Below are 6848 nucleotides of genomic sequence, written 5' to 3' on the forward strand. Positions count from 1 at the left end.
GGGTCCCAGACTGCGAGAGAGCACAGGCTGGGCTGAGGGACCACCACCCCCAAAGTTCACGAATGTCGTGCACTGGGCCTCTAGTATAAACATAAAATACTTAGTACAGCCTCTGGCAATCATCAGTCCTCAGCAAACGTTTCTTGCTTGTGGGTAGAGGTGGATTTTGTCCTGTTTGTGTGGATGTGTGTCTATAAGAAAACAAAGTATTAGAGAAAGGACGGGTAGCAAAGAAGCCAGAGAACTTGCTCGTTTCCCTAGATGTTCTCTTTGCTGATTGATGTTTCTATCAACTCACAGTGGAGGTTAGTCCCAATTTCATATTCGCTTGTCCGGAGAGTGATAAACTGTTATCTCCTTAAAGTCATCTGTGCTGCCTTCAGATCGCCCTTCCCTGTGACAGATGGGACTGCATTCCTCTTCCTACCCCTTTGGCAATTGAGAAGATCAATGAGACATTCGTCTCCGTGCCTGTGCCTCAGACTTTCTCCGGGTGGAGGGGGGCGGGGCAGGGGATGCTGATGGTTCAGAATTAATGTGGCAGTTGATTTACTAGTGGTGTCTACAGGCAGGAGGACCAGTCCTCCCACTGCTGGGAGGGGAGAGGAGAAGGCAGCCCTTGGCCACTTCATGGGACCGACTCACAGGCCTGTGCTGCCCACCGGGGGGAGAGGCCAGCTGCAGAGGGGCTGGCTCCTCTGGGATCTGCGTCCTGGAGACTGGCTCGCCTTGGTCTTGAAAGTCCCAAGGCCATGGACGCCTTCAAGTTCTGTGACCTTGACAAGAGAGTTGACCTCTCCAGACCTCAGTGACTGCATCCACAAAATGGGATTCCTCAAAGGATGACTGTGAGATTAAAATGAGATGATTTGGCCCAGCCGGTGTGGCTCAGTGGTTGAGCAATGACCTATGAACCAGGAAGTCATCTGTGCTGCCTTCAGATCGCCCTTCACTGTGACATGGGACTGCATCCCTCTTCCTACCCCTTTGGCAATTGAGATCAATGAGACATTCGTCTCCGTGCCTGTGCCTCAGACTTTCTCTGGGTGGAGGGGGGCGGGGCAGGGGATGCTGATGGTTCAGAATTAATGTGGCAGTTGATTTACTAGTGGTGTCTACAGGCAGAAGGACCAGTCCTCCCACTGCTGGGAGGGGAGAGGAGAAGGCAGCCCTTGGCCACTTCATGGGACCGACTCACAGGCCTGTGCTGCCCACCGGGGGGAGAGGCCAGCTGCAGAGGGGCTGGCTCCTCTGGGATCTGTGTCCTGGAGACTGGCTCGCCTTGGTCTTGAAAGTCCCAAGGCCATGGACGCCTTCAAGTTCTGTGACCTTGACAAGAGAGTTGACCTCTCCAGACCTCAGTGACTGCATCCACAAAATGGGATTCCTCAAAGGATGACTGTGAGATTAAAATGAGATGATTTGGCCCAGCCGGTGTGGCTCAGTGGTTGAGCAATGACCTATGAACCAGGGGGTCACCGTTTGATTCCCAGTCAGGCACATACCTGGGTTGCAGGCTCAATCCCCAGTAGGGGGCAGGAGGCAGCTGATCAATAATTCTCTCTCATCATGGATTTCTCTCTCTCTCTCTCTCCCTCTCTCCCTTCCTCTCTGAAATCAATTTAAAAAAATTTTTTTAAAGCAATGATTTGTGTGAATGGATACAATTGGTAAAATTTTCATCTTTAAACACAAGAGTAAGTGCAATGTTCTTGAGTGAGAAACTGGCCAAGTTTGCAGATATTAACACTCAGGCCTACGGAGGTGACACCATAGCAGTCAATCAGGAGGCTGTCCCCTGCCCCTGCTGCTGTTGACACGTGTCGGAATGCGGCGTAGAGGAGGGTGGAGGGTCAGTTTCCTCGGAGGGTCCGCCAGGAGCCTCCTCTAATAGAACAGCCCGGAAGTGAGTGCTTCTGAGAGCCAGAGGCCTCCTGGGCGCCATGGGGGGTCCAGACAACACACTCAGATTCTGAAAAGGTCTTGACCCTGAGGGTTTGGTGTTTCTCTTTTTATTCTCCTGCCCCTCCCTCTAGTCTTTTCCCAGAAGCAGCTCCCTCCCTAAAAGGCGTGGGGAGGGACCCCGCCAACCCTGCCCCTTCCCGACCCCACCACCTCTCCTTAAAATCTGGTGCCTGAAAAGGCAGTGCTGGCCGGGCTGTGGGAGCGCCAAACGAACAGGTTGTTCCCGGCCAGGCCCTTCTCTAATCCAAAACAAACTGTGGGTTTTTTCCATGACCTCTAGCTTCGTTACCTTTAAAACACACGTGCTGGGACTGAGCGAGTTCTGCCCGTTTACTGTGGCTCCTCGCACAGGATCCTGAGAATTAGGAGTGAGAAGAAAGAAATGGCCCTGCGGAGCCGGCGAGGCCATGGCATGAAGCTAGCGGACAAGAGGGCTCTGAGCAGCTCTTGAATGCCATGTCCACCCTCGGGCAGCAGGGAGGGCAGAAAGCACTCCCCTCCCTCTGCCAGGGAGTGGCCGGTGCCCAGTGGCTCTGGGGCTGGGGAAGGGGCTGGGGTACCGACCTCAGAGCATCTCCTCGAGCAAAGCGAGCGAGAAGCCCTGCGTAGGAGACACTGGAAATGCTCCACGGAAGGCCTCTGCCACGCCCAGGGCACTTTCCAAACAAACACAGAAGCAGAACACCACGTCCTCCTGGGCTTGCCTGGCGGCTAAAGCCTGGCACGTGACCCAGGCCACTGCTCGCATTTACCCGTGAAGCGGGACTGCCATTCCGAGAGAGGCTCCGGGGAAATTCCACGCTGCTGGCTAAGGCACAGCCAGGCAGGGGGCAGGGGGCAGGGGGCAGGACAAGGTTTCTTCTGCAGCAGTGACGTGGGCATTGCAAGCTGTGTGGGCGGGTCCAGCGGGTGGTGGTGGTGGTGGCAGGGTGTTTTCCTACTGGGGGCTGGGGGCTTTGTCACTGGAAACTTAGACTGAGCTCTCCAGGTCCCCCCGCCCCTCCAACAACCTGGGTAACCATGAGCTCCCCAGTGTCTTTTTAAACCCCCTTTCCTACGTTGTGTGCACCAAGAACCCTCAAGGATAGTCTTCTTGTTCAAGTTTGCCTGAGTGGTCGTTCCTTGGGGTCCTGGGAGCAGCAACAACAGCCGCCACTTGTCCAGAGCCCGGGGACGGTGCCATGGGCTCTGTGTACAGTCTCATGGAATTCTCACACCTCGTTCACAGTAGGGAAAACGGAGCCATTAAGGGATGAGGGGACTTGTGGCTCAGTGGTTGAACATCGACCTATGAGCCCAGCAGGGGGCGTGCAGGAGGCGGCTGATCAATGATTCTCTCTCATCATTGATGTTTCTCTCTCTCCCTTCCTGTCTGAAATCAATAAAAACATATTTTTAAAAATAATAAAATAAAATAAAAAGAGGTTAACTCAGAGTTGTGAGTAGACAAGCTCTTGAAGCTCAACATGATTCCAAGAGAGAGGGAAGCAGCAGTGGGAAAGGCAGCGCTGGCCCAGGCTGTGGGGCGGCAGTGAGGGCATCTGTGGCAGGATGGGCAAAATCTGGCGGGTCCTGAGGACCAGGGACACCTACTATGCTCACAGCTGGTGAAAGAACAGAGATATCTGGCCGTCCAAGGGCTTCCCGGGACAAGGGCAGAGATTACTGACAATGGAAGGTATTGTTACCCCACAAGCTATTCTCTGAGCCCCCCAGGGCTGAGGGGATGGGCAGCGGCACGTGGCAAAGGACGCAGCAAGCACTTCAGTGCGCAGGTCTGCCTCTCCCACACATGCTAATACAGGAAATTCTTCTGCCTCCGTTTCAAGCACTTATTTGATTTGCATAATTCCGAGGCCAATAAATCTCAGCATTAAGGCTGATTTGACGTGTGATGCAGACAGCCTAATTACGAATGAGGCATTTTATCAGCTCCTCTAAATTTTCTTTTCTCTGGTCTACAATTTTTTATGCTGGGTTGATCATTCTTTTATTCATAAGGGCTTCGTTCCGATTTGTCAAGGCTGCATTAACAGGGCAGCGAATGGAGACTTAGACATGGAAGTCTGATCGCATTTATCCTCAGTAGCAAAATGAATGAAGCAGCAGGAAGAAAGCCTCCCGCGCCGGGGCCTCTCTAGCCAAGCCCGAGTCGCCTCAGATATGTTTTGCTTGTATCTCCCAGAACCGGGCTGGGCTGTAAACACTTGGAGGCAGTGCCAACCTCACTGCCATCGACTGACAGCCCAGCTCACTGCTTAGAGAGGCTCGGGTCAGAGAGGCCAGGGGTGTATTCTCCCACCCACTCCCTCTCCACACACTCAGAGAGCACCTTTCAGGCCAGGCTCCGGGGTATAAAACATACTCAAGTCCCAGTCACATGGATCATGCCACCACGGTTGGCCAACGCAGGAAACATATCTTAGCCAAGTATCAAGGCTGGGAGCATGCTGGAAAGATTATCTGCTCTCTTCTCTTGCCTCGGGGAGGGTGACCCTCCCAACTGGTTTTTCTATTACATAAGGGCTGCCAAATGCTGGGGGCATCACAGACAGTGACTTTGACTGGCAGGATTTATTACTATTTGTGTATATTGGCTTCTCAGGGCTGGCATAGCAACATACCATAACCTGAGTGGCTTCAACAACAGAAGTGTAGTGCCTCACAGTTCTGGGGGCGAGAAGTCCAAAATCAAAGTGTTGGCGGGGTGGGTTCCTTCTGTGGCTGTCAGGGCCTCTCTCCGTGGCTTGGAGATGACCGGCTTCTTCCTCTGTCCTTTGGAGGAGGAGAGAAAGAAGAAGATAGAGGTGGTTAAAGTTTGGTATTTAAAGGCTCTTTACCTTACACAGAATCCACTCCCAAAAGACCCATCAAGATTCTTCAGTAAATACGGGCTGGATTCCTACGTGTCCCCCAGTGCTCACATGAAGAAAGGGAGAAGATGCTCTTCCTGGCTTTGAAAAGTAAACATAAAAAATTGCAATGCGATACCCTGGCCAGTGTGGCTCAGGGTTTGGGTGCCATCCTGTGCACTGAAAGCTTGCAGGTTCCATTCCCAGGCAGGGCACATACCCAGATTTTGGGCTCAATTCCTGGTGGGGGTGGTGGTGGTGTACAGGAGGCAGCCAATCAATGGTTCACTCTCACATCGATGTTTCTCTCTCTCCCTCTCCCTTCCTCTCTCCCTAAAAATCAATAAAAATATTTTTAAATTACAATGCAATGAGGTAAGTACTCCAACATGGGAGTCATGGGACATGCCCTGTCATCCCAGAAATGGCTGTCAGCACTCAAAACTGAGACTCAAGAATCATCAAATAGCCCTAGCTGGTTTGGTTCAGTGGATAGAGCGTCGGCCTGCAGACTGAAGGGTCCCGGGTTTGATTTTGGTCAAGGGTACAAGCTCAGGTTGCAGGCTCGATCCCCAGTAGGGGCTGTGCAGGAGGCATCCAATCAATGATTCTCTCTCATCATGGATGTTTCTATCTCTCTCCCTTCCTCCCTTATATATATATATGATTTATTTATTTAAAAAATAAAATAAAATCATAAAAATGACTCATATTTTTATTGGACCTCGCTGCCCTGGAGGTTAAAAAGCCAGTTGGGAGGCACCAGCTCAGCAAAGCGTTACCTGGGACCACAAGGGGGCAGTACTGCAGCGCTGAGCTGCCTCCGGCAGGAGGTTAACGGGAAGCAGTCTGGCTCCTAACATTTATTCTAATGCTTTTAATGGTAGTTTTAAATTGCTTTTTCTAAAGTTTAAATGGTCCATATTATGTTATCCCTGAGTTAAATAATAAAAATAAGAAGCCTAAATAGTAATTTCTCTAGGAGTTCCAAACTCCTGAATTACAATATTCAAGACTGGAATTTAAGGAAGCTGCAAGTTTCACTACCACAGCTAGGGAAGAACTGCAGGCACAAACTATAAGCGACCCAACTGCACATTAAGGGGCTGGTGAGATGAATTAAGGTACAGCTATAATATGGAATATTTTGTAAGGATTACAAAGGATGTAAGTAAATTATTATTAACACGGAAATACATTTATGCAAAATTCTGTGAAAAAGCCCAGCTACAGAAGTGTATGCCCAGTATGCATGTCAATTGTAAAATTGAAAAGAAAAAAAAACATTAAAAGCATGCACTGGCAGAGGGTGGGCTGAAAGGACACTGCCCAAGACATTAACAATCATCTCTGCACAGACTACGGGTGGCCTTCCTTCCTTATTTTTGCAACTGCTTTATAATTCATTTTTAAAGTTATTTTTAAGTTGTCCTACCTATTCTTCTTTTCTAATGCCACCGTCTTTCCCAACCTGTCCTGAGCCCTAGCTCAAGAAAGAACCAGTGTCTTGGTTAAAATCCCGGCACTTCCCAGTACCTAGCTGGGGTTTGCACCTTGTCCCACCTCGTCCTCTAGCCCCGTGTGCGTGTCGTCTCCCCTCCAGGCCTGTGGAGCTCGGCACGGGGTCCCGTGTCTCCTCGGGGTCCCGACCCACTGCCTGGAGCCCACCTGCCTGACCACCGCGTTACGGTAAAACGAACACAGGTCTGGCCGACGTTTCGCCGTCGGCTGAACCAAAACCGCAAGGTTCCACCCCTGACACAAGGTGACCGGCCAGGAATCAACGCCCTGAGGCCAGGCTACGGACCTCTCTCCCGCGGGACAGCCGCGCCGCCGGCTGCCGAAGCACCTGTCACCGCTGGGGCCTCAGCAACTGGGCGGAGTGGACGCTTCCGGTACGGCAAGGAGGCGCTGCCGCGAAGTTTGTCCCTTCGGAGACGCCGTGCAGGCCGCTCGTGTCACGTGATCGAGGAGCCTCCTGAAGGCGGAAGCGGCGCGCTGCGGGGCTTGGGTCGGGGTGGACGGCCAGGC

General features: G+C 51.8%; 1 protein-coding gene across 6 annotated transcripts in view; it reads right to left on the bottom strand.

Moving 5' to 3' along the window:
• PROK1 (prokineticin 1) overlaps positions 1 to 6842 on the bottom strand; it is a 23057-nt gene extending 16215 nt beyond the window's left edge. For 2 of the 6 annotated variants that reach the window (XR_001360889.1, XR_001360888.1), the window contains exons 1-2: positions 6625 to 6842; positions 4632 to 4740 (exon numbers count right to left, since the gene is read on the bottom strand). The gene's annotated coding sequence lies outside the window, so the exon portion shown is untranslated. The other 4 variants (XR_001360884.1, XR_001360887.1, XR_001360885.1 and 1 more) reach the window with 4 other exon arrangements.
• Positions 6843 to 6848: the final 6 nt, after the last annotated feature.

This window comes from Myotis brandtii, unplaced genomic scaffold (genome assembly GCF_000412655.1).
Source record: "Myotis brandtii unplaced genomic scaffold, ASM41265v1 scaffold131, whole genome shotgun sequence".
Lineage (NCBI taxonomy): Eukaryota > Metazoa > Chordata > Mammalia > Chiroptera > Vespertilionidae > Myotis > Myotis brandtii.